A 27,666-nucleotide genomic window follows, 5' to 3' on the forward strand; every position below is an offset into this window, starting at 1 on the left:
TGGATAAATAAAGTAAATAAATAATTATAATTGCTATAAGTTGCCGCGGCAGTCCCCGAGTGCCACACGTATTTTTTTTTAATTAATTATGTTTATCATTTGACATTGTAATGATTATATGTATATTTTTTATATTTTATAATTGTTGACATTAGTACAGAGCTAAGCACAGATTGTATTTTTTTTTAATTTGTAATCGTTTTATTATTTCATTATTTATTTGCTATTGAATTTTAATTTTTCTTTCTTTTGTTTTGTCTTGAATATAAATTACCATTTCTGGCATACAACAAGGAATGTATGTGTTCTGAGCAAATAAATAATTGAATTGAATTGAATTCTAATATGTCCATTGGCTGAAATAAATGTAACTTGCAAAATGAAGAACTTTGCATAGAAACTTTCAACCCCTATTTTTTTTTCGCATTTTTAATTTTAGCCAATAGCCCATTTTACAAAAATATAACTAAAAACGTGAACAATTTATAAATAAAATTAGAATTTTTTTGAGGAGTTATTTTTAAAAATTCTTGAAACATATTATTTTCAACATTTTTTCGGGGAGTACATACCTACTCGTTTTACAATATTTTAGTCGATTCGTCTACACTAGATATGTCGTGCCAGAGTAAAATAGTTAATATTGTGGTCGTGCCAAGCATTAGGCTTACAGGATAAAATCGCTGTTAAGGGATATATATCATCATAATTCATAAATGATTAAAAAAACAAGCGAAGGAAGCCTGACCTAGGACACGAACAAAATATAATATGCGATTGCGTACTTTGCGTCGCGATGCTAATGGCCGAGGTCAAGGCTAAGCTGTTATTTTGATAAAATGGTATCGACGAGCGCCACGCCTCAAAGACTTCGAATTTATGTTTCGCCTATAATCTCAAATGTCACGTAGACTAACCAACCTGATTAGTATATGTGGCTTCAGATCACCAGTTCCTGGGTTTGTATCCAGTATGCCTAGCACCACTAGAAGATAAATAGAAAAAATGACAACAAATAGCGGCCAAGTAGCCTCAGTCCAATCTCTTTCGTCCCATCGCAACGAAAGCGATAATTCCGGTTGCGCTGCTATTACTTGACATTTCACGACATAAGACATTTGGTTGCATGTTAGTCCCTATTATGAAATACTGAGCTTTTTTCTTTCTAATAAATTTCTAGTACAATTCTCAGCCCGGTTGGTGGTGCCTCTCAGGGTAAGTTAATCTAGCTGTCGCGGTCAACATCATCAACTTCTAATTGTGGCTATCACAAAAAACGAAAACTATCGATCCGCGCTGGAGCAGCGTAATGGGTAGGTACCATATACCATCCCTGACAGTAATAGGCTGAAGCTGATAATGTTAGCTACGACTACTTAAATACGTGATTTTTCAAATGTCTTTAACCTCATAGTTCATTTAATCACGATTTTTTTCCTTACTTATGACCAAATGGGCGTCTACTTTGGCCGTTTTGCGGCTATACGGCCGAGAAATTACGCATTCTGTAACTGTCTGCCGTTGACTGCATATGTAATAAGTAAAGTGGAATGAACTCACAAAAGTTGTGCGCAGTTCGCTTTAGAGGCCCACATACCCAAATGCACCACTATCGCACCGATAGACATATCACTCACACATAGGCAAATGGGTGTTGCCGAACAGAGTACTGATGCTGTCTCACTCGCACAAATTTGTTTTAAGACGTCCATTCCTGTATGCAAATTAGGTAAATTCTGTCCCACATTTCTTAGGAAAGTAAACGCGGATTCAAAATATTTTTTTCAAAAAACTTTGCAAAAAGTTGTAAATAGATATGTGTATTTTTTGCACGCGCAGCGAATTATCAAAGTGCCGAGGGGTGCAGTGGGTAGTAACCTACTAGTAGTGGGTTCGATTTCCACAACTGGATAATTTTTGTGTGACTGTGATTGGCATGGGCCTTGCATGCAATGTGCATGCAACAACAAAGTGCGAGTAGGACTTGCGCACAATAGGGTACCTGTAACAGTTTTATTATAAGTATAGGTAGATAGCACTATATATACTTATAATAAAACTTACCGACAAAGATGTCGTGTAGAAACCGAAAGGAGTGTGAATTTCATCCTACTCCTAACAAGTTGGCCCGCTTTCATCTTAGATTGCATCATCACTTATCATCAGGTGAGATTGTAGTCAAGGGCTAACTTATAGAGAATAAAAAAAAAATACCTGCATGCCAAATTTCAGCCCGATCCGTTAAGTGGTTTGTTGGGCTGTGCGTTTACCACCTCACTACAAGATCACCTTGTCAGTCAGTCAACTTTGAGTTATATAATATGTATACGAATACCTATTTAGATTGATGATAACCGAGTTTACCGAGCGAATACCTACCTCACTACTCGTAATTCAGGTGATTTTCAAGTTTCTGTCACCAGCGCTCGCACAGGTCTACATCTATTAACCGACATGTACTTACATACATGTATTCTGTGCCAATATCAACATTTCAGTCTGAAATAAAAGTAGCGGATCTGAAAATAACTCAACAAGTGTTTACCTACTGAGCACTTCGAACGACTATTGCGCTGCGCGTTCGAGAACTATTAAATTCGATTCAAATCTTCTGTCATTTTTTACCTAACTGCAAGAAGGGTTATGTTTTTCACGCGTATCTTGTAACTATGTAATATTCTTTATTATCACATTTGCTCGTAAAGTGTTTCTTATTTCACCGATTTCAATATCGTAAGGTATCTCATTACGCACATGTGTAAAACGCACGGTTTATCATACAACAATGATAACGCATGGTACTTTTTAAATCATATTAAAGAATTTTATGTCAGAAAAATGCTCAACATTTTATGAATAAAATTAACTTTGTGAGAAATAATATAATAGATACGTACACATTTTAATCATTTTGAAAATAAATGTGACATTTATCTGTAACAAAAACACAAAAATATATACAAAAATATAATATTTTGGGGCATTTGCATAAGAAAAAAAACTGGTGCTTTTTTTAAATTTTAATTTTTAAAATATCAAACCGGTCGATTTTTCGGGCACGAGGCTTCGAGAAGCCTTTTTACGCTATAATTGGGACTTCTAACGGTATCGAATGCATAAATTCATCACTACTTGATATTTAAAAATTAAAACAATAAAGCGAAAAGAAAAAGTGTTCGGAATAATTTTTACTTTTGCACAGATAGCGAAGTGCGCGCACCATCGTTTTTTTTATAGGCAAATAACGTCCAGTATTACTAATAAAGTAAATCAATATTTTGTGTTTCTGTTCCAAATTGTCATTTTATTGTCAAAATTATTAAAATGAAAGAATAAAATGTCTTTTTATGATATATCAGTAAAATATCTCACAAAGTTAATTTTATTCATAAAATGTTGAGCACTTTTCTGACATGATAACTCTTTGCCAAGAATTAAAAAAGTACCTTTCGTTTGTAGACGGATGATAAAGGTTTTATATTACATTACGGCACATGTGCATTTTACTTTATATTACGCCACATGTGCGATAAAATACGATATCGAAATTGATGAAATAAGCGATACTTTACGAGCAAATGTGTTATAAATTACATTACGGCACATGTGCGCAATGATATACATTCTGATATTGAAATTAGTGAAATACTCTTATGAGATACTTTACAGCAAATGTGTTATAAAAATAATAATAATAAAGTGTTCTTAGATAGGTGAGCCGTGATAGACCAGTGGATATGACTTCTGTTTTATGAATTGTCTATACAAAAAAAAAGATTCCGATAAATTGATAACCTCCTCCTTTTTTTGTAGTCGGTTAAAATACGCAAGCTGGTCTATCTATTAATTTACACCTAAAATAGACTGAGTTAACAATATTGATATTAGATTATAAAAATCGGACAAGTGCGAGTCGGATTCGGCCACCGAGGGTTCCGTACAAAGTTGGATATTTGCTTAACCTTGATGGTTGATAAACCATTACGTTATATTATAAAGACGATATTTTTTATGATGTAAAAATATGACTGTATTTTGTTTTCCTTGAGATTAGGAATATAAGATTTTTGCGGCATAGACAATAGCATTTTTTACGTCACTTAGAAGTTTGGTTTGTTTTCACATCTTCTACGTATTGTAGAGTTTATGGATTAAATTATTTAAAAAAACATACATACAGCCGAACGTAGAACCTCCTCCTCCATGTTATAAAAAGCCCAATACGAAAAACATGTTTAAAATTAAATAAATAAATATTTAACGTGAATTTAAAATACGAAACATGTAAATATAATGTCTTCTTTTTTTTCTTTTCGTTATTTATTTTTCAGAGGGTTCTGTAGTCAACAAGCACTAGAGTTTCGTCATGCCCACTTATCTGACTGTCCGCGGTTTAGCTCAGAGACTACTAATTATTCATCTACTAAGGCATCTACTAAATACTTTGACTGAATACCACAAAATAAATAAAATTATTGTAAGTGCTAAAAAATGCCACTACATAAAATTTACTCGCAAAAAGCCACAATTACATTCGATTACAAAATCAACAGTGTTAGTATAACTGCAGAAGTACAGCAGTGAACGACCTAGGCATCTCAATTGACTTAACTATCCATGAATAATCACATTGACGAGGCAGCTGATAGGGCTAACAAGCAATTGGGATTCATTAAACGGGTAACTCATAGCTTCAGTTATATTGAATGTTTGAAAACCTTATAGTTATTATGCCTATGTAAGAAGTAATCTGGTATATGCTTGTCATATTTGGTCTCCTTATTACATTACTCATGCCCAAAGGCTGGAATCTTTTTTTTTATTCTTTACAAGTTAGCCCTTGACTACAATCTCACCTGGTGGTAAGTGATGATGCAGTCTAAGATGGAAGCGGGCTAACTTGTTAGGAGGAGGATGAAAAACCACATAGGTATCTTTCGGTTTCTACACGACATCGCACCGGAACGCTAAATCGCTTGGCGGTACGTCTTTGCCGGTAGGGTGATAACTAGCCACAGCCAAAGCCTCCCACCAGCCAGACTTGGACCAATTAAGAAAATGTCAATCCCAGAATGTTTCTCACTGAACGCGTCCTCTTTCAGATCTCGTCCTCATTCCAATACATTTTACGTTCAGAACTCAAGGCAATCACACACACACGCGCGCGCGCGCTTCCGTACACACACACGCACACACACTCTTTTATGCATAATGGGGACGATGACTAGGTTTGAATATATTGATTTTTATGATACATTCGGGTAAATAGGGTCATTGTTAACTAATTTATATATAAAAAGCAAAGGTTGTCTGGATATTTGCAAAATAAATGAGATTATAAAATTTCAAAATCTATTAAAAATCTTTTATCGTAATTAGATGAAAATTCATACAGTTTTAGCTTCCTTACATTAAATGTGATAGCCCAGTGGATATGTCCTCTGCCTCCGATTTCGGAGGGTGTGGGTTCGAATCTGGTCCGGGGCATGCACCTCCAACTCTTCAGTTGTGTGCATTTTAAGAAATTAAATATCGCGTGTCTCAATCGGTGAAGGAAAACATCGTGAGGAAACCTGCAAACCAGAGAATTTCTTTATTCTCTGCGTGTGTGAAGTCTGCCAATCCGCATTGGGCCAGCGTGGTGGACTATTGGCCTAACCCCTCTCATTCTGAGAGGAGACTCGAGCTCAGCAGTGAGCCGTATATGGGTTGATACGACGACGACATTAAATGTGACATTTTTTAATATATGAACTATAAACATAAACGCACAAATAACAAAGATATTAGTAATTTTGTTTTTACGCTCATACAAATCTAACGATCATTACATTGCCTACGACGTCATTAGTTCATGCCATTTTGTATGGGGCGTTTTTCAGGGATCCGCGGCAGCGCCGCAAATCTGACCCTTTAAATCCCTGTAGCTCCGAAAGTAATGATCGCAGATACCCTGTTACTTTTACAAAATTGCTTTACTATTAGCGTACTCTTAATTTATATACCTACAATTTAAAAAACTGTCATCATCCCTATTATTAATTACACTTACATTGTGAATTTTTAAAAAAATTAATGGTAGTTATAACTTAAAAATATATTGGTAATATGTGGTAATTTATAATTTGTAACACTGTTACTCTATCTTTACTTATATTTTAATGTTTATACTTATTTGAAACTGTACTGTATAGTTACAATCCTTGTCCTTGTGGCCTGCCTTATGTATGAGTTAATGTTTTCTAATAATCATGTACCTACTGTAATGCTGCTGAAATATATAAATAAATATAGAAGTTAAAAAATCCCTTTATAAAATTGTGTTTATCATCACGTTATTGATGCAAAGAAGCGAAAAGTCTAATCTCCCGCCATTTTGTATCCCACCTCGTTCATGAACAGTCAATGTAAATTAACCAATCGCGTTGCACCAGTGCTGCCATAATATCAAAAGAGAGCAAATATTAGGGTATTTATAATGTGTGACTTTAATAAGTTAAAATGTTAAAAATTAAACGTTAAAATGTAAAATATAATGGGATTCAAAAGGGGATGAAAGCTAACACTGAGTTTTTCGCGAATGAAGTGGCGGACATCCGCAAGTCAAAATTAAAATAGTTTTCAAGTTTTTAACTTTGACTTTCATTTTAAACATTCATACTTTCTTTATTTAAATTGGCGTATTTATATTACATACTGTTTACATATTAAATTTGGTACATATTTTTGCATTGTGATATGATGCCAAACAAAAACCATGAAGTACGAGATACGAGCTTTGAGATGGAGGTCATACACTCAATTGGGTACTATTTTTGTTATTACTATGTCACAATTTTATTTAAAGTATATAATATGTCAAAATAATTTTAAGTAATAAAATGTCGGTATACATCAAATTCTTACATGGGGAATTTCCCAATGTTATCATGGCAACATTTTCTCGTTGTATCGCAAGTGATTGGCTCATAAGGACCAATCACAATTAGGTTCCATAGATGACAGACAATCAATCGGACTGTCGTCTGTCAGTGTCAGTTTGACATTTACATTTTACACCAAGGCTATTGTCGGGTGTTTGTCGAAGCTTTTAGTTATTATTTATCATCGAAGTATAAGTTTATATTAAAGTATAGGTTCATCAAGTACAATTAAAGGCTAAGTTTTACTAGAATGTTTTTTTAATGTGTTATTAGACCGTTTGTTAATTTCTCCATACGTTTTTCGTCAGTGTTTGACTGGTTCTCATGAGGTAATATCATGAGAAACAGTCGTAACAACTAGCTGAGATTCAGCTTTTTTATAGGCAAGGTCGTACGCGTTCGTGTATTATTATTTGTTTAAGGCGAATTTCATTTGTATTCTAAACATTTATATTTAGGACCACATGCCCAGTCATTATATTTTGTTCAAGAACCTGCGACAGCCACACCTACCTCATTTTATGAAGGCTGAAAGTTTGTCAGGTCATTGTATCAATAAGTACGTGGACCGTGTTGGTGGTGGACCTGCCACAGGTTTCAAAGGCTCAGATCCTCAATAGGCTAGTTGACTCTTTTTATATAAATGGTCTTAAATTGTTCATTATCGTTCTACTAGATTGAAATATACATATATATCATATTTTTTTTATTTTTGACAAGTTAGCCCTTGACTACAATCTCACCTGATGGTAAATGATAATGCAGTCTAAGATGGAAGCGGGCTAACTTGTTAGGAGGAGGACGAAAATCCACACCCCTTTTGGTATCTACACGGCATCGTACCGGAACGATCGTAATTTATTTGGGACGTGAATATTTTTGGTCTATATTTTATCGTTTCAGGACGTCACGTAAACACTAAACCTTAACCAAATGGTTTAGTGTTGGTCATAATTATTATTTATTAATTAGTTTAAAGTTTACTTCTTTAATAGGTACATCAAGTAACAATTAAAATTCTGTTTTTCACAAATTCCGCGGGAACCATGAATTTTTCGAAATAAAAAGCAGGTTAGAGGAGGTTATTCAGCAACAAATAAATAATAATATAACCTACTTTAACCTACTTTTTATTTCGAAAAATTCATACTTATATCTTAACTATACCTATCTTCCAATTAAAATCGTTAAACCATTCCAAAGATTAACCGGGACCTGGTCTAAGACCGGGACATACAGTAACAGAAAAGTTTGTTTTGGTATTTATTTCAATTTTATTTATACATATATGTACTAGCGGACACGGTCAAGCTTCGCTTTAACTTATTCCCCACCCCTATTTGATTCTACTCCCAGCCTACACCTACCCCCCCTCCCCTATCCCTACCTTGTTCATATGTTTTCTGTGCCCTATCCAAGCTACCCTACCCTACGCCTTTCCCAACATATACTCTACTTCTACCCTACCTTACCCCTACCCTACCTTACCCCTACCCTACCTTACCCCTACCCTACCTTACCCCTACCCTACCTTACCCCTACCCTACCCCTACTCTACCCTTACCCTACTCTAAACGGTTCAGCCGTTTTTGAGTTGAGCGGTAACTACGGAACTTTTTTCTAATACTTAAATTTTTGAACTTTTGATATCATTTGAATGTAATGTCCGACTTGATTGTTGCAGTCTTGAATTTGAAGTAATTTATTTTTTTACGAAATAATACCAAGATACAAATAAAGAGCCTTTCCTAACGGCGGTATTTCCATTATTTTTTTAAATTAACGAACACATAATGACACATTATGTGTTCGCTAATTTATAATAGTTAGGCATATGATACGCGACATTTTTTGTAAAAAAATAGGTATGTTATTGCAAAGTTGCAGTACACTAATCACTATTTTATTCTATCATCAATAGCGCACGCGATGTAAAGAATATTTTAGGTAAATATTTACACCTTAGGTTACATTATTAAAAGTTTTAGTCCCTAATTTTTTTGAATTTTTTTTTTAATAAATATAATAAAAAATAGTATAGAAGTATAGATTAGTTTAGATTGTAGATTGATTGCACAACTCAATTCTACGTTTAGGGGAATATTGAGAGATTGCACAATGATTGAACAGAAGGCAATCGTCTGTGAATGGTGTATGACTATGGATCTATATTTAACTAACAATGTCATGTTAAACCTCCATTCGTAGCTGACCATTACCTACCTTATTACCACCCAGTGCATTCTATAAGAGAGCCACTTTCCCTCCGCCACTCGAGTGGAGATACAACCACCATCTTCATTGATAACCTGCATGACCAAAGATTGGTTTGAAACAATCAGAGGTGACACTCGATTTAACTAATTATTGTCGTAGATTTGCACTTTACATAATGGTCTTTTTTAGAATTTAAACTATCATGAATGTTATTCTTATTAATTTGTTATCCCTTAGTCATGAGTTGGTTCTTGCAACACGGCACGATTCATTTAGATTATACACCTAATGGTTTTTTTATTCTTTACAAGTTAGCCCTTGACTACCTGATGGTAAGTGATGATGCAGTTTAAGATGGAAGCGGGCTAACTTGTTAGGAGGAGGATGAAAATCCACTCTCATTTCGGTTTCTACACGACATCGTACCAGAACGGTACTATATAATGGTTATATTTCCAACTCTGGGCTCCAATTTTCTTAGATAAAAGAAAAGCTTACTACTGTAATAATTGAAGTTAGATGATTATTGCCGCCCATGGTTATTTGCTGGACCGGAGGTTGTAACTGCTAATGTATTGCAAGGCTTTGATCCCGTCAATAAATTGCGAAAAATATAATTCTACACTTTAGAACTCAGAACATTTACATTAGTCGACTGCAAGGGCTATATAATATCTTGTGCGTGTGCGTGTATATAATATCTTGTGAGTCTAACAGTGCGTGTTGCCAATGATGACTTACGGATCCGAGACTTGGTCGTTAACTATAGGCATTATTAGAAGGCTCAAAGTCATTCAGCGGGCGATGAAACGAGCTACGCCTGGAGTTTTCTGCGTGATCGAATCAGAAATGAGGAGATCCGCAGTCGAACCAAAGTCAATGTCAGCTCTGCGAGTCGCGACGCTGAAGTGGCAATGGGCCGACCGCATAGTGCGAAGAGCCGATGGACTTGGGGTCGCAAGATGCTAGAATGGCGACCCCCAAGAGGCCTATGTCCAGAGGTGGACGTCTATCTACTGATAATGATGATGATAATGAAGGGCTAAGCATAAGTAGACCAAGCGGCCAGTGTCTGTTGCGTGTTTACTAGACTTGGAAAAATTACCTATTTTTTACTCTTTAAGTTGAAACATCTGTAATAATCTTTGCCATCAAACCTTGTCCGCTTTCCACAGTGCGCGGGCGCAGTGCGACTGGCGGACATAACGGGCCGGTGCGCCGACGGATGCGTACGTGTCGTGTGTTGCCGCGGGTGCCAACTTTATCGTTTGTGTTTACGAAAAAACTGTGTTTTGCCTTGTGTTTGTGATACTTTACCTTCCAGGATCTACAATAACAGGTAAGCTGTGTTCTTTTAAATCTATTTCATTAATTTACTGTTACATTAAACAGTTTTAAGTCATTTAAGTAAGTAGGCTTTGATCTGTTTGCGGAGATCTATTTTAATGAACGTGAAATTGCTACATAGTTGTAATAAATAAATTCCTATAACGGCTTAGTAAGCAATGCAATTTTCTTTGACACGATTTTGAAAGTGTTGTTTGTTGGTAACTTGGGCAAGAGTTGGTGAGAATTCCAAGTTTTTATATTTACGTAGGTTATTATAGACTATTTTGTCATTTTTGCAAAAAATTTCAAGGATTACTATTTCTATTACGTACTTAATAAAAGTACATAATTCCTATCATTATCCACCTATCTATCATCCTTAGATTTTTCGTAACTTTTGTCTCAAAATAATATTTTATTATTGGTAAGTTCACTTTTTCAGGTATTGATCTAGTTATCTGCAAAAGTAAATTGCAAAAGTTTAAGTTAGGTAGATTAGATATGTAGATAGATAGCAGTGGCGAAGGATGGAATTTAGATGACGGTAAGCCGTCTAAAAGAAAAGGAAATTCATACAGCGTGAGACCAACTCCGGTTTCTCATAAATTTAGATGTAGTACAACAATGATTATGCATGGATTTTTAAAGGTAACCCGGCGGAAATCGGCTTGTATGAACTCTTCGCCGCTGGTAGATAGATATGTGTATTTATTAGGCGAGTGTTATCAGAACGAGTAGAAATTCTAAAATCTGCATTTTAATGAGCATCGACTTTCTTTTATTCGCATAGTTAAGTACACATTTTCTACACATCTCAAAAATAGTAATAACTAGCGGACGCCTGCGAATTCGTCCGAGTGAAATTCAGTTTTTCACAAATCCCGCGGGAACCTTGGCATTTTCTGGGAGAAAAAGTAGCCTATGTGCATCTAGGGTATCTATGTAGGTAGGTACGACTAAAAATTAACTTAACTTAATCTTCAAAGTCAAATCAGTTATAAAAGTTACGGCGTGAAGTTTTAACAAACACACTCACACAAACTTAAATGTACACATTTACACCTTACTTTCGCTTTAAAAATATAAGTTTCCATTTGGCTGTGTAGTTTATTTACCTAACTAGGTATATAATCAAAGGACTGGGCATAATCTTCTGAAGAAAGAAGAATGTGCTACAGAAATTAAAGTTTGCTCAAAATATAGAATCGCAGGGATTCGCTGGATGCAGGTGGCTCGGGACCGTGATGTTTGGAAGTCCCTACAAAAGGCCTATGTCCTGCAGTGGACTCTATCGGTTGATATGATGATGATATGAAGAAGAGGAAGACCATTAAGTAGGAAGGTAAAAGATAAACGAGCAGTGCACTCCATAATTGCAGAAATGCACCGTCTAGCCTTGGAATTAATTACGAATCTATGGAGAAAGAGTTTATTATTTTGTACAATTTGTACGTTAATATATACTCTAGTTAAATACCCTGTGTACGCCGGCGAGATGATCTGGTGAATGGAGGAATTAGGTATGTAATAGTCCAAATCATTTATAAGTCTGGAGGATTTTTACGTGACCACATAACCACAGAAAACATATGTACAAGTATTAAGCTCATGAACAAGAAATAATAAAAAATAATGTCTGTAGGTGTAAACAAAGACCATTTAAACAATTACCATCGCCGGACTATGATCGAGGTCAATGACCGTTACCGTAACACAGCTCAGGCTAGAACTATTTATCTAGGTAGGTACCTATCTAACTTACCTAGATATTCGTTTCTCATTTTTATGTGGACTATGGGATTATGATTAGGTACCTACAAAGACTCATGTAAATTTTACCAGTGGATGGAATCAAACCATGAAATCCTGGTTAGAGTGTGTGAAAACCTGTGCTTTGGAAGAGCGCGTTCGTAGTGTCATTAACAGTGATCGTTACGTCGTCCGATCCCGCCAGCCCGCATTGGAATGGCGTGGTGTGTCTTGTCTAAGCAGCAGGCTCCAAATTTTGTCTTATAAGTAGGTAGACCCTAATCTTAATATACATATAAATGCGAAAAGTCTCGAAAACCATTTGACGTAAAAAGTTGAATTATATCAGGGAGGTAGTTAATAGTTAGTAGACATGCGCTAAGAACGGATTTTGAGGGAGGTCTAAGGGAGGATCAGATCGCATTCAATTGCTAGATTGTAATATGTAGACTATTATTATAATTTAGAGACCTATTATTATTTTATGTACTTAGAGACCAGGAGTCACGGAAAGAAAATTCAAACGACCTTATAAAACGCAAAATGTACGAAAAATCGATAGTGGTATGGTAGATATCATGATCGGTTTGAAGGCGGCACCCACTGAACATAATGCAAGTATTTAAGATACGCTTAAGCAGATCAGTAGATCGTTTTTAGTGGTACATCTTAATCTCTACTAATATTATAAAGCTGAAAAGTTTGTTTGGTTGAACGCGCTAATCTCAGGGACTACTAGTCCGATTTGAAAAATTCTTTCAGTGATAGATAGCCCATTTATCGAGGAAGGCTATAGGCTATATATTATCCCCGTATTCCTATGGGAACGGGAACCACGCGGGCGCGCGGCGTCAGCTAGTGTTTTATAAAGCCGGTAATTCTTTTTAAAGAAGTTCGTTTCATAAGTTCCCTGTTAATCCATCTCAGATTTGCCACAGCAATCAGCTCTATTGATTACCAGGCAATCAACAAAAACTAGAAGTCATTTACAACGTAGTAAACATTCCTGCACGATTGTATTCCGATGCATCAGCGGATTTTAATTATACCTTTATATCCACCTATTGTTTAACGTTTTTTTGCACACAAAGTGTTTTTGGATTACGCAGCTAACGCCGGCTACAGACGGTCAAGCCAGCGCAGTCTTCTGCAGCGCCCGTTGATAGTGAAAAAATATCTGTTTATCTAGCATGCGACCAAAGACCAATCTCGTTAAGAGAAATAGACAATATCAACCAATGGCGGCGTGGTAGTCTCAGTCCCATCTCTTTCGCCCCAACGCAATAAAAAGAAGGCGATAATTCCGGTTGTGTTACTGTTGGTTGTCATTTGTCTATTTCTCTGCACGAGGTACGTAGTTTGGTCGAACCTTAGGCCCGCTGGTGTGGTTTCGATGTTTTCACTGCCATACATACCTACTCGCGTTGCAGACAGCGCTGTATCTTCTGCGTCTGTGGCCGACGTAACATTATCAGCAATTATTCTGACTTTACTGACCGGCTTTATCACGATCATCTAACTATCTATACCGAAAACCAGTGGCGTGACTATCAGATGACAGGTCTGGCAAAATGTCACGGGCCCTCCGTTTCTTGATTGTTCTGGGACCCATCCCATGATTTTATTAGGAATTTTAAAATTTCTCTCTCCAATGGAAAACTACATTATCAGCGAGTGACATGTATATTGGAAACATATATGGCTATATTGGAAACTACATGAGTGAAACCGCATGTGGTGTCAAACTGTAAATAATAATTGGTGGTTGCAAAAATTTCAATAAAAAAATTGTAGCCGCGTGGATCAATTTGGTCATCATGGGCTCAGCTGCAGCAGAAGCGCTGGTCGTTTGTATCACCACGGTATTATTAACGATATAATTCGTCGCGCACTGGCCACTGCCGCTATTCCTGCGCAATTAGAACCTCCCGGTTCGTTCAGGGATGACGGCAAGAGGCCCGACGGGATGACAATAGTGCCGTGGTCTATGGGGCATGCTTTAGTATGGGACGCGTAGATACGTTGGCAGCATTTCTTTTTGTAGGCTAAAGCGATATAACTTTAAGTAGATATATTTAAAAAAAAGTTACATTTCTTCTCTATGGTCAGTTGTCTGTGACGCTCCCTCTTTGCCCAATCTCAAGACCGTGATCTCGTGTTCATTATACTTCGGTTTAAGTATTACTGCTTATCGAAGTTAAGTTATTAACGAGTTTAAATCTTCTATACTTATATTAAAGCTGAAATGTTTGTTTGTTTGTTTGAACGCGATAATATCAGGAACTACTGGTCCGAGTTGAAATCTTTCAGTGTTAGATAGCCCATTTTTCGAGGAAGGCTATATATTATCCCCGTATTTCTACGGAAACGGGAACCACGCGGGTGAAACCGCGCGACATCAACTAGTTTTTATTTAAGTAACGAAATATTAGAACAATAATCACAAGTTGTACCTAATACTGCGTAATATTTAACAATAAAATCGTTTATCGTACTGTTTACACAAATCTGTGTACATTAGCCCAGTTCTGTGCGACTGGGCGTCTGTGTGCACAGCTGCAGGCGCCACTATTGGCTGCTAATTTTCGTAATTCTATTCGTTACTCAAACAAAGGGCGCCTCGCAACGAAATTATTGACGTAACTAAGCTAAAGCTATTCATTTTATTTTAGTAGATTTCTATTTAAGAAATATGTACTTCAAAGAAAGAATGTTGATGGCCTCCGTGGAGTGGTATGCGCGGTGGATTTACAAGACGAAGGTCCTGGGTTCGATCCTCGGCTGGGCCGATTGAGGTTATCATAAACCGGAAGGGGTGTGGATTTTCCTACATGATCCTCCTTCTAACAAGTTAGGCCGCATTCATCTTACACTTCGTTTTTTAGAATTGCTTAAGTTCTTAAACAAACATGACCGTACATATCACTGACATTACTTTTAAAGAAAAAAAATGTAACATTAATTAATTTCCCAACACCAGGCTGAGAATTTTGACCGAAAATTTCTTAGAAGGAATAAAAACTCAATAGACATTCCATGAGGGGGTTCCAGTGAGCCGGTGAGGCTTCGATTTGGAGCGCGTAGGTTCGAATCGGGTTTGGGACATACACCTTAAATTTTTCAGCTGTGTGTATTTTAAGAAAATAAATATTACGTATTAACGGTGAAGGGAAATTCTCTCGAAAACATCGAGAGAAAACCTGCATACCTACTTGAGAATTATCTTAATTTTCGACGTTGTGAAGACTGCAAATCCGCATAGGGCCAGGGTAGTAGACTATTAGCCTACCCCTCTCAATCTGAGAGGAGATTAGTGCCCTAAAGTGAGCCGAATATGTGTAATGATGAGGCATTCCATGATCCGACCCGGGATTCAAACTCAGGACCTCGTGATCCGAATCCACATAGGCTAACTATTAGACCAACGCGCAAAGAGTTACATACTATATGCAGAATCTAGGTACATATAAATACTCACGTAGTATTACGTCACACATAGTTAGAAAGGCGGCAAAAATAAAGGGAACTCGCCTTTGTTGAATATTTCCCACCGTTTTGTGCGTTTTGTCTAGTTTACTGTTCAGTTCGCTACTAAACACGTATTAATTGCTATGTAAATGGGTTACAATACATCTGTAACAAAACCCAAGTGCGAAGAAGTTCTTACTCGCATTTTGCACTCGATCAATGGATATAAGGAAGTAATAAATTAATTAATTATCTACTGGGCAACGCATCTCTCCCTCTCTACAAGAGATGGAGGGTAGTCCAACCCCTCTGCTCCAATGCGAGTTTGAGGCCATAAGGGGGATGTTACCACCACAACCTTCAGACGACCACTTTCAGTTAATTTAAACAATCGATGACTTAACATAACTCTCCAAGGCATGGCATGGTTGTAACCCTTTCCTTCCCCGGGCTGAGAATTTTTAGTGATTTGTTATAAGATACTTATTTTATATCCTTACTTGAAACTCGAATCCAGGTCCTCGTGAACCGAAGTGACTAATGAGCGACACTAACAAATGAAAATGAAAAAAAATAGATGTTGACAGAAGTTCTCTGTGGTAACAAAACTACTTGATCAAGAATCAAAATCAAAATTCGAGTCTTTCAAGTAAATGCTTTACCTGTCTATGAATTTATAAACACTTTTGGCACATCAAGATTGAATATTTGTAAAGACTGCTATACCACTATTTCTGCGTAGGCGGAATAAAGTATGAAGTATGAACTTAAACCTTGTGGTAGTACTACACAGAATGAACTCTACCACAAGGCGTCCTACTACCTCTAAGTATCCTAAACCAGTCGCACACAAACAAGATAATAACCAAGTAAAGTTATTTGACTTAGTGCGCACGCACACAGACAAGCTCACCCCATTTAGTACCAGTTAGCAACAAGTAACCACAAAGTAGCGTTACTCAATAGGCTTCGATACTTTTTACCCACCGTGAACTAATTCTAGGTCCCTTCTAATGGACTAATAGCCTGTGGTGGCGAAACCTTCCTCATGTAAACAAAGATGAAGTTTTTCAGCTCATACTCTTACGTCCTAAGTTTAGAGTTCAACGCGTTTTTTTATATGTTCACCGGTTACTCGAAGACGCCTGAATCGATTTGGGTGATTATTTTTTTGTTTGAAAGGATATACTCTCCAGATGGTATCTTAGTATTCATGTCAGGGTCTGATGAGTGGATCCTGGAGAAATCTAGGGAACTCTTCAAATTATATTTGCACTCTAAATACTAATAACTGACACCAGACTAAGAGACTGTTGGTCAGACCCTCCTCATGTTATAAAGCTAAAAGTTTTCAGCTCGTGCTCTTACGTCCAAAGGTTCGAGTTGAACTCACTTTGGATCTTTAAGATATTCGTAGTTTTGAGTGTAAAAGTTTGGTCTTGTATCACTGTCAGGTGTTAATGATAATGTTCTAGAACAGATTAACCTATTTATCCTACCTCCGTTTCCATAGCTTGACCAAGAACTCGAACCTAGACCCGACCCTGCATAGACAAAGATTTCTTCTTTCGTTGTTACAAATGGTATAAGTAAAATCTCAAATTGCGGATAAATGTATAGAATTCGACCAGTTTTATTATAAGTATAGATACATTAAATGTTACATTAACACTCCACGTCCGTATAATGTTATTTATTTTACAACCAATTGAAATGAATTGATTTGATACTTTGCATAGAAAGGTGTACATAATAGTGCCGTAAAAGATAATGTAAATCTATTATTCTACAACAATTGAGAGCATTTCAATTCAAATACAATTAACTGTTTACAAAACATCTCGTAACGTTGTAATAACTTATAGAAATATTTAAGAGTGTGCAATATGTAAATTGGTGGTTACAAATAGTTCTGGATCTCAGATTCTGGAAAAGTCAGGAGCCTGATATTTGGGTAAATGATATTTCAAAGTGTTAGCTTCGTTATGACTACACAAAATACACAATTTGTAAAACTTTTCTCGATAGTTTATTTTTTTTGAAAAATACATGTTTTGCTCACATTTTGCTTTCAATCTCAGGAAAAGAAAACTTATTTTCTTAAATTTTCGTTTTGTATAGAAAATTAGGTATATATATTGAACATGGCCATTTTTTTTTGTTATGTTGTTTAATTTACTTGCAATTAGGTAAAAATGGTTTTGGCGCTCATGTCATAAAATTTGCGTCGCGCGTCAATCGCTCCGTGCTTTTCACTCACGTGAAACTCATAATTCGGCGTCTCGTTCGCGTTTCGAATTTTATCCATATCTTACCGATGCGCTGCGCGCTCTTAAATAGACGCCGTGAGACGTGAGAGTATGTGGTTTTGTGCGAATGTGTGTAGTACTTAATACAAAGTTACTTATGACTTGCTGTCAACGGTTTTATACAATTGCATAATTATTACGTGCTAATTACTGTTTGTTCACTTATAAATGGACTTAACTGGAAAAAAACCCATGTTCTTCACACAAATATTTTCCAGTTGTGGGGATCGAATCCACAGCCGTGGATGCAGAAAGCAGGGTCACTGTCCACTGCGCCACGCGGCCGTCAAACCAACTACCTCCATAAATACGTAAAATCGTATTCATCTTAATCGTATCTTATATTTTCAAGTAGATCTTAATCAAACTTTAAAGAAGAAAGCAATCTTAGTGTACTGTGACCTTAGTCTTCTTTCTTTCACTGCTGGACAACTCCGACGGCCCCCGTGACGCAGTGGTATGCGCGGTGGACTTACAGAACGGGGATCCTGGGTTCGATCCCCAGCTGGATCGATTGATATTTTCCTAATTGTTCCAGGTATGGCTGGTGGGAGGCTTCGGCCGTGGCTAGTTACCACCCTACTAGCAAAGACGTACCACCAAGCGATTTGCGATGTCGTGTAGAAACCGAAAGGGGTGTGGATTTTCATCCTCCTCCTAACCAGGTAGCCCACTTTCATCTTAGACTGCATCATCAGTTACCATCAGTTGAGATTGTATTCAACGGCTAACTTGTAAAGACTAAATAAAAAATAAAAATGTTCTTCTGCCTTCTTCATCCAGCTATTTTCCACTACCTTTTTAAGGTCGTCGGACCATAGAGCTGCATGGTGTCCTGTACTGCGTCTGGTACGTAGTCTCCACTCCAGAGCACGTCTGCCCCAGCAGCCCATGTTCTGGCCAAATATGGCCTGCCCTCTTTTACTTCAGTGTGCTAATCCTTTGTCATATCTCGATCACTCTAAATATATACACCTAAATCGATCATCTTCAGTCTAATATTATGGCCGTAGACCTGCTCTTTCACGACGACGGGAATTAGGATCTCAGACCTCCCACATCCACATGCGGGGGGTCCTTAATCGAATAGTCCTTTATAAAATCAGCTAACAACAACATAAGCCGTCGCTCAACAGTTTTTAACATCGGAGCTGGAGACGATTTCCGTGTTGTCGACAGCGCATTGTGCGCGCGATAGCATCGCAAGAGGAAGACGTATCGTGTGTCGGGGACGCGGGATCGCGCACACTCGCCGGTTGTTTTTCTTAACATTAAAAGCCCGCACAGACAGTCAAGGCATTGTGAATTGCGAGTTCTGTGTTCCGCGTTCGGTGGTCTGGAAATTGAAATGTTATACATTCAAGTGGCTATATTTTTGTAACTTATAGCAACGCGGTCTGTTACAAATATTTTTGAGATGATATAAAGCTGAAAACGGTGTACCTACTGTTCTGTCTGCACGTGGCTAACTAAAGTGTAAGATGTAGGGTAGCGAACTTAAGACTAGAATACACGCAGAACACTAATAACTACCTAAATAATTGAACTTGATTTTAAGTTTTCGTCTTTCGTTATCACCGTTATCTTATACTAAAACGCTCACGTTTCAGAAGTGCTCGTAAACTAAGCCCAGGAGTGTCTGGTTTGTAGAGTTAAAAGATTGGCTCTCCATTGAGTTTTTTTTACAGCCTTAGCCTAGCCTTGTCATTAATTCGTTTCTGCTGAGATATGTATATACCTACATATCCGAAATGGATTTGCAACCATCTGTTATCGGTTGTGTTCCCAGCGAGTGTGTAGTGCACCGTTCGCACGGCTCGGTCCCGTTCGTCGCACGCTCTGTCCCAACAATTAGCACACGCGCTGACGCAACTCTGCGCAATCAGCGCAATCAGCGTCAGCGTCAGCACTCGCAGCACTCGCGTCGACATCACTCGCAGCACGTGTGAATACATCCATTGTTTACACCATTGCTGGGTTAGTTTGACCAATGCACTCTTTGAGATGAACTTGCGCGTAGATGTATCGACACGGTTATAGTTTCACAATTTTCAAAGTTTTCCCTGATGACGATTCCAACGGTGTGTCAATGATCTTAATTACCCGACGAACTACATAAGTTGGAACATCCCTTTAACTCGAGGTCTAAGTATCACAAGCAACTCTAGATGATTTTACCTATAATTTGGTCTTTGGTTCGAGTCCTGGGCCGATGAATCCTTTCTTCCAAGAATTTCAGCAACAGCCCGAGGCCTGTTGTTTGTATTACACCTCCGAGTCACAGAGAGCATGTAAAGCTATCAATCCCGGTCACTGTAATCTGATAGGTATACTATCGTTACAGACTACAAGACAGAAAAGCCTGCCAATCAACATTAAAACAGTGTAATGGGTGTCTGCTCCAAATACCCGCTCCTCTTTAATAGGAGAAATGCTAAGCGTATACCTTTAGAAGTCGATGATGATTATAGCAGTACTTTGCATCCAGAACATGCATATAATCGTAAGTCCGCAAAACTCCGGCATAGCAGTTGTAAATGGCTGTAGCTCGGCGCTGTCGACGAAGGCCATAAAGCATGTAGCAGCTATCTCGCGATTTAGTTACCGCGTCATCCGCCGCGCCCTCTAACGGGCCTACGCACAACTACATCAACCCATCGTTATAAAGTTAAACCAAGGCATATCTTTTGCTTACAGTTTATATTATTATTGACTAGCAGAGGCCCGTGTAATCGACCGTATGGAATGCCCTTTCGAATTTCAAAGAACAGCAAGTTTGGAAAAACAAACGCGAAAAAACACGCAAGCCTTTCTATATCTATCGGAAAAGGTTCGCGTGTGCTTTTGCTTTTGTAGATGGCTTACACTTAAGGGATGAAACTTGAATCTTAGCAGTTAGATCATTCTTTTGTCCATGCATCGCCATCCATCATGGTCAGTTGTATCTATACTAATAGTAGCTGAAGAGTTTGTTTGTTTGTTTGCTTGAATGCGCTACTTTCAGGAACTACTGGTCCGATTTGAAAAATTCTTTCAGTGTTAATAGCCCATTTATCGAGGAAGGCTATAGGCTATATTCTCACCATATTCCCACGAGAACGGTAGCTACGCGGGTGAAACCGCGGGACGTCTGCTAGTCGTAATATAATTCTGTATGTGTCAGTGACTGCCTCATAGGCTTGCTACTTCACTTCCGATCAAAAGATCTCGAATTCGAGACGTCGATTGGGATTTGAAATATTGAATAATTTTCTTCCAAACAATATAAAAGAGTTGGGAAATTGGTATACCACACAGGAGTAAGGCTAGAACACAGGTTAGAAGTTCTCTTTTTCCTTCCGGGATCCCGGCTTGAAGTCGGGATTAAATCCTGGACGCATCAGATTTTAACCGTTAAGTGTGAAGCTTAGTCGATGTTAGCGGAAAGAAGTTCATTCAGGTCGTGCGAACTGACCGATTTCTATCGCCGATCTGATCCCAGCTGATATACAGCGTTTCGTCGAATCGCATCCGTCCTGTTACAACTTTAATACCTTAGTTTTGTCGGTGCTGGGCTTGTAACAGATAAGGCTGGCCCGTTACTTAGCGACCGCGGTCCATGGGACCTCACTTAATCGCGATTTAGATGGTTCCAGCGTGTTCTATCTCGCAATGGATGTTAGTTTGTATTTTTGTTAACTAGGTGGACACGGGTTAACCTTGTTCCGGATTTGTTTTTTTTTAATTTCTAAACATTTTATACAAGTTAGCCCTTGACGTTGTACGGGGACTAACTTGGGAGCATGATGATGAAATCTACACCCCTTTGGTTTCTACACGACATCGTACCGGAACGCTAAATCGCTTAACGGTACGTCTTTGCCGGTAGGGTGGTAACTAGCCGCGGCCGACGCCTCTCACCAGCCAAAAACATTGCGTTACACTGCATCGGAGCAGTGTGGTGAGTCGAAGCTCGATATCCCCGGAAGGCCTGGCAATGTTGTTAATGATTATTTCACCATCATCTACATTATCAACCCATATTCGGCTCACTGCTGAGCTCGAGTCTCCTCTCAGAATGAAAAGGGTTAGGCCAATTGTCCACCACGCTGGCCCAATGCGGATTGGCAGACTTCACACACGTAGAGAATTAAGAAAATTCTCTGGTGTGCAGGTTTCCTCACGATGATTTTCATTCACCGTTTGAAACACGTGATATTTAATTTCTCAAAATGACACACACCACACAATTGAAAAGTTGGAGGTGCGTGCCCCAGACCGGATTCGAAACCATATCCTCCGGAATTGGAGGCAGAGGTCATATCCACTGGGCTATCATGGCTCCCGGAGTTATTATTTATCTCTTATGAATTCTGCTTTCTTTATGTGCTATCCGTATATCCTTAATCCATGTTACGATACGTAAATTTATAGATCAGATTCGAACGAAGTCGCGGCACAAACCAATAGTGTAAGAGATCAATCGCGAGCTGAGGGCGATTACACATAATCTGTCGGCGGCGCAGTCGGAAATGGGACAACATTCCGCCCCATTACCGACCACAGCGATACATTGTCTGTAGGTCTATAGTCTAGGAGCTTAACGAGCACATTTGTGCTCTATATCGATATGTATATTTTAATAAGTAAGTAGATAATTTTTTGTCTTATTTACCCTACTAAATAATATTATTTTGTGCAGATAACATTATTTTTGGATGCCAGCATTGAGTATATTATGATTATTTATCGTTGATCGATTAAAATGCAAAATAAAAGATTACGGAGCGTCACGAATTCTGACGCTAATATTATGACGTGTTAGAGGTTGCTTCCAGATACGAAAATTATTTTAAGGTAATATTTTGAAAAATATAAACTATAAACAGAAATACAGCAGTTGGCTTGATGTATTATGTCATGTTATGTTTCATTCTATGTTATATATGTTTCATTAACCTCTTCTACTTTAGCGGCTGGATCTTGCACTAGTTAAGGGAGTAAAAAAGCTCTTTTGTTCCTCATCTACGCTGAGGGTACACTATAATTGTGTTTTTTGTCGTTTATCGCCGTGTTGATGTGTATCTATATTGTTAAACGTGATATTATGGCTTTTTAATTGCACCCGATATAATTGCGTTAACATTGCGACTCTTTGCCTATTTACTCGTCAAACAATCTTCATGCAATCACGTAGATGGGAATTTATGAAAAAGTTTGCTAAAATACTATATTTATTTATAGTTCATTGAAAAACTCTTGACGCAATTATATAGGAATCTTCAATAATAAAAACTATTTACTCAACTGTTGTATAACAGGTTTATACAAAAGGCTTAAAGTAACGCTTGAGACGGCGCGTAATGTGAGAAGGTTCCTCACAAATCAAATCAGAAAATAATTCTTTTTTCGGTATTGGCTCGTGGGAGGTTTCGATCGTGGCTAGTTACCACCCTACAAGACGTATCGCCACGATGTCGTGTAGAATTCGAAAGGGGTGTGGATTTTCATCGTACTCCCAACAAGTTAGCCCGTTTCCATCTTAGATTGCATCATCACTTGCCATTAGGTGAGATTGTAGTCAAGAGCTAACTTGTAAAGAATAAAAAAACCTGTACCTATTTCCGACAGAAGCATGCGCATATCTGTGATAATTAAATAATTTCACGGAACCTTGGTGATTTGTCCCCGGAACCCACTTTGGGAACTGCACTAATAACTCAGCAAAGCTCCGTAGCCCAGGTGTCAGTGTCCATCACGACAGAACCTGTTTAATTATCGTGCTCACTTTCACCGGCGAAAGGTCGTATCGGTATTATGTTATTGGTTACGCAACCTGTCACCTCGGCTAGCGGTACGCAAAAAATGACCCACGATACCCGCCGATAGTGACTCTTCTCGTAACCAAAACAATAGTGCGAATAGAACTCGCCCACTGCGGGTTCCGTATAAGGAAATAATTATGTAACATTTGTTAACACGTCTTTTTCTTTTTGAAGAATTTTTGCCAATTGTTTTTTAAGTGACGATTGTTCTATTTAATTAAGATTAATCTTGGAAGAAAAGCTAATGCCTAAGAGAGCACGTCCCCATATCAAACTTCACTCGGACGTGAGTTTTCTGAAGTGGTTGGATTTTTTTTGTCTTCTGTGTATTGTGTGTGTGTGTGTCCAGTAAAATAATTTTCTTTTTTGCTTTCATTTCTTTCATTAAAGAGTTATCCAGTTTCGACTAGACTCAATTACTCACTACTGAAGAGCATTGTGAAAGACAGAAAAGCTTGTCACACTCTGACCGCCAAACATTATTATGGTAATAGCTACAAGTTATGACATCAATTGAAGTTTCTGAAGAATTTATATTAATTAGAATATTTAAGTTAAGTTAGCCCGCTTCCATCTTAGACTGCATCATCACTTACCATCAGGTGAGATTGTAGTCAAGGGCTAACTTGTAAAGAATAAAAAAAAAAAAAAAAAGTAAATGTTTCTAAAGTAAAAATTTGTGGGAAAAGTATATTTGTTAGTTTTTTAGAAAGACAGTGTACATAAGATGTATATAAACTAGAATAGAGCATCCAAAGCATGGTGTCCATTTCCCCGAGGGCGGTGTCGTCACAGCCCACGCGCGCGATAAGTCGATCCTTATCAGAGAGTCGACAGATTGCCGGAAGGAATGCTTTATTGGCCATAGACTAAATACCTCTCCTTTAAACCTGTGGCTATCTTTATATCCACTAGCAGATGTGCCTTAGTTTACGTTTGATCCATTTTTTGGAGTTCCTTACCTGATAGGGAAAGGGAAAAAGGGACTCTAAAATATAGAATCATCCGTTGTCCATTCGTTCCGGATCCGTGTCCGTTTGACTCTATTTTACATTTCTTTTTCATTCATCTAAATCCAAGGTTTAAAAAATTTACTCTGGATGATAAATCTACTTCTTCGACGTATAAACTTCCTTTCTTTTCACGTGGCATAACAATTATGCAGTCGTGCTACCTGTCCACTCTAAGGTGTTTCGAATCCGAGACTTTTTACGCTTCTTCTACCGGAATCTTTGCCACGTGCAAAAATTCACGCTTCTAGTCGAATCGACGCTGAACATTTACAATGGTATAATAAATATGACTTCAGTTAATGGCCAAAATGCCTCTAAATTCCCACATTTCGATGGTATCTATAAGTTTCCTGGTTTTCTCTTTAAATGACCAGAATGTATGAGCCAGATGTAACACGATTGCTATAAATAGCATTTTTTTAGTCCTGGTATTCGGTTGTATTTCTATAGTTATGGCCACAATTTTCTATGCACACAATAGACAATGCTAGAAAAGCTAGAAGAGTTCCCACGCTAGTCAACAGCCGGGGTAAACGACTTGTAGTAACTATGACGATTCCCAGATTAATAAGACTATCGATCATGGTTTTTTAAACGTGACAAATATTTTCCTTCCACTCTTGGCCGACTATTTAACTACATTGGATTCCATTCTTCACTTCTTTGTTCCACTGTGATATTGAATTTTCCCAATGTTTTGTAGGTCTTCTGTGTTATTTAGTTACACCAGCAATTGAAACAGAGTACTAATTTTGTCTGATTTTTTTTTCATCTAATTTCAAAAGTGGTCTTAGACTTGCCATTAGACAAATTGAACCTAACAAAATTGTAAGATTCATGGAAACAATCGCTTTGCATCAATGTTTTTCGATTGCTGGGTTTCTTGTTGGATATTTTTTGCGCGTATCTTGTAATCTATATGATGTTGTTTGCAATCATGTTTTCCAAACCGCTGATTAGTAAAAATTCCCAGTAGTTGGGACTAACGATGTATAAAGGTTGTCGCTACAGACAGATGAATGTAACGTTTTTACAATTTTAAAGTAAACTAGAATTTAAAAGCACCTAACAACTAGAAAGTTTCTTAAATAAAGAAAATTTCATAAGAGAGGTCTTTATGCAAGTTATAGAGAGATTTTGCTAGTAATCTTCTCGAGCCTACTTCTATGGCGTACAGACTAACTACATAGCCATTTTTAGTTAGTTCATTTGTTAGGTCATAATATTTATTCACTTTTATAAAGGTTTCTGGTTTACTTAATATTTGGATGAGTTGTTTACAAAGTTCGAGTTTGCAAATTGTAGCATTAATACGAGTGAGGTACTAAAGTACAGTTAGTCAGTTAGCGCTCAGTTAGTGCTATCTCCGGCTCGCGGGCACACATTCATTAGGTCAGTCTTCCCCATACCAGCGGCTAACTACCTTACAAAGTTACGAGCACCCATATAACTAGTTATAACACACTTCAAGGAACAGTTTAGCCAATCATAGTTATTTGAAGGTCACAGCACTGCGCATAAATAAATTACGACTTTTGGCGCAGTTGTTGTAAATCCCGCATGGTTTTGGGTTAGTTTTAAGAATTTATATTTTTCTTATGTTGTTCTCTGTGTTCGTTGTCTGTCTTTAAATGAAGAACTGGTATCCGCGATGAGGGCAGCATCCACACATGGTTGTGATTAAAAAAACTGGTTATACTTTTGATGTTAGATATGGAGATCATAAATAAAAGGAGACTAACAAAAGGGATTTATTTATAATGCAAGAGTGGGTATTTGAAGGGGAAGATCAAGGCTTACGTTTTGGGACCAGAGTCAGGACATTCTCAATAAAGACCAGGTCAAGAGTATCCTTAGCCAATGAACTTGCATATAAGGATTGATGAGAATGGAAGAAGCAAAATAAGCAAATCTTAGTAATAGGATGATCTCTGCCTATTCCTACGAACATGATATGTAATGTAAAGTATTTATTATTCAAAGATAATGTTTTACAATTTCCTTCAACAGATTACCTACAACTATTACATCCGAGGTTGTACATAAATCAACCTCATAAATGTTAACGGCACTCCCATTAACTACCGAATTCTTTGTTCAATCAACAAGCGAAGGTTGTACGAGTTATACGTTAGATATAAAGGTTTATATCAGAACGTTTGGGATGAATGCCTTGAAGTCAATCAGCGTTGTGCAAGTTTGAAAACGCAGTTAATTGAAGGGGCCGTAGAACTGCGCGCCGAGGTCAGGTGGCCATTATGCTCGTGAGAATTTTCAATTTACGTGTGGTACAAGTTATAAGCTTTTGCGCGCCTCATAACGCGAAGAGTTGGAGGTTGTGCTAGAGCACGAAAAATAAAACTGGCAACTTTTAGAAGTACATGTTATATTTAATGTTTATATTATACGACGGTATAAACACTTTTAAATAGAGTTAATACATCATCATCATCATATCAGCCGATGGACGTCCACTGCAGGACATAAGTCTTTTGTAGGGACCTGCCAATGCATAGCTTTAAGCAATGTGTAAAAAAACATTTACTTAGTCGAGGTTATTACACCATTGATGAGTTCCTCAATCATAAAGATTCTTGGAGGTCATTGGATCAGCTTCCACCTTCACACAGGAAGGAAAACTAAGAAATTGTAATGTTGTCATCAATTGTAAATTATAATATTGTATTTTTTAAAAGAGCAACTGTTGAGTTTCTTTTCAGCAGAACCTGCCTTCCGAACCGGTGGTAGAATCTTTACAAATAGTCAACTGACGTATCAAAAGTGCTTGTAAACTGTGCCTACTTGAAATGAATGAATTTTTAATTTTGAATTTTGAATTTTTTGGACTTCCAAA

The 27,666-nt window shown here is 37.6% G+C and overlaps 1 long non-coding RNA gene across 1 annotated transcript in view; it reads left to right on the forward strand.

The window, feature by feature from the left end:
* Positions 1-10,323: 10,323 nt before the first annotated feature.
* Positions 10,324-27,666, forward strand: part of LOC128198535 (uncharacterized) — a 96,153-nt gene continuing 78,810 nt past the window's right edge. The window contains exon 1 of the long non-coding RNA XR_008251292.1: positions 10,324-10,479. This is a non-coding gene — a long non-coding RNA (uncharacterized LOC128198535). The remainder of the gene's footprint in view (positions 10,480-27,666) is intronic.

This window comes from Bicyclus anynana, chromosome 1, assembly GCF_947172395.1.
Source record: "Bicyclus anynana chromosome 1, ilBicAnyn1.1, whole genome shotgun sequence".
Taxonomy (NCBI): domain Eukaryota; kingdom Metazoa; phylum Arthropoda; class Insecta; order Lepidoptera; family Nymphalidae; genus Bicyclus; species Bicyclus anynana.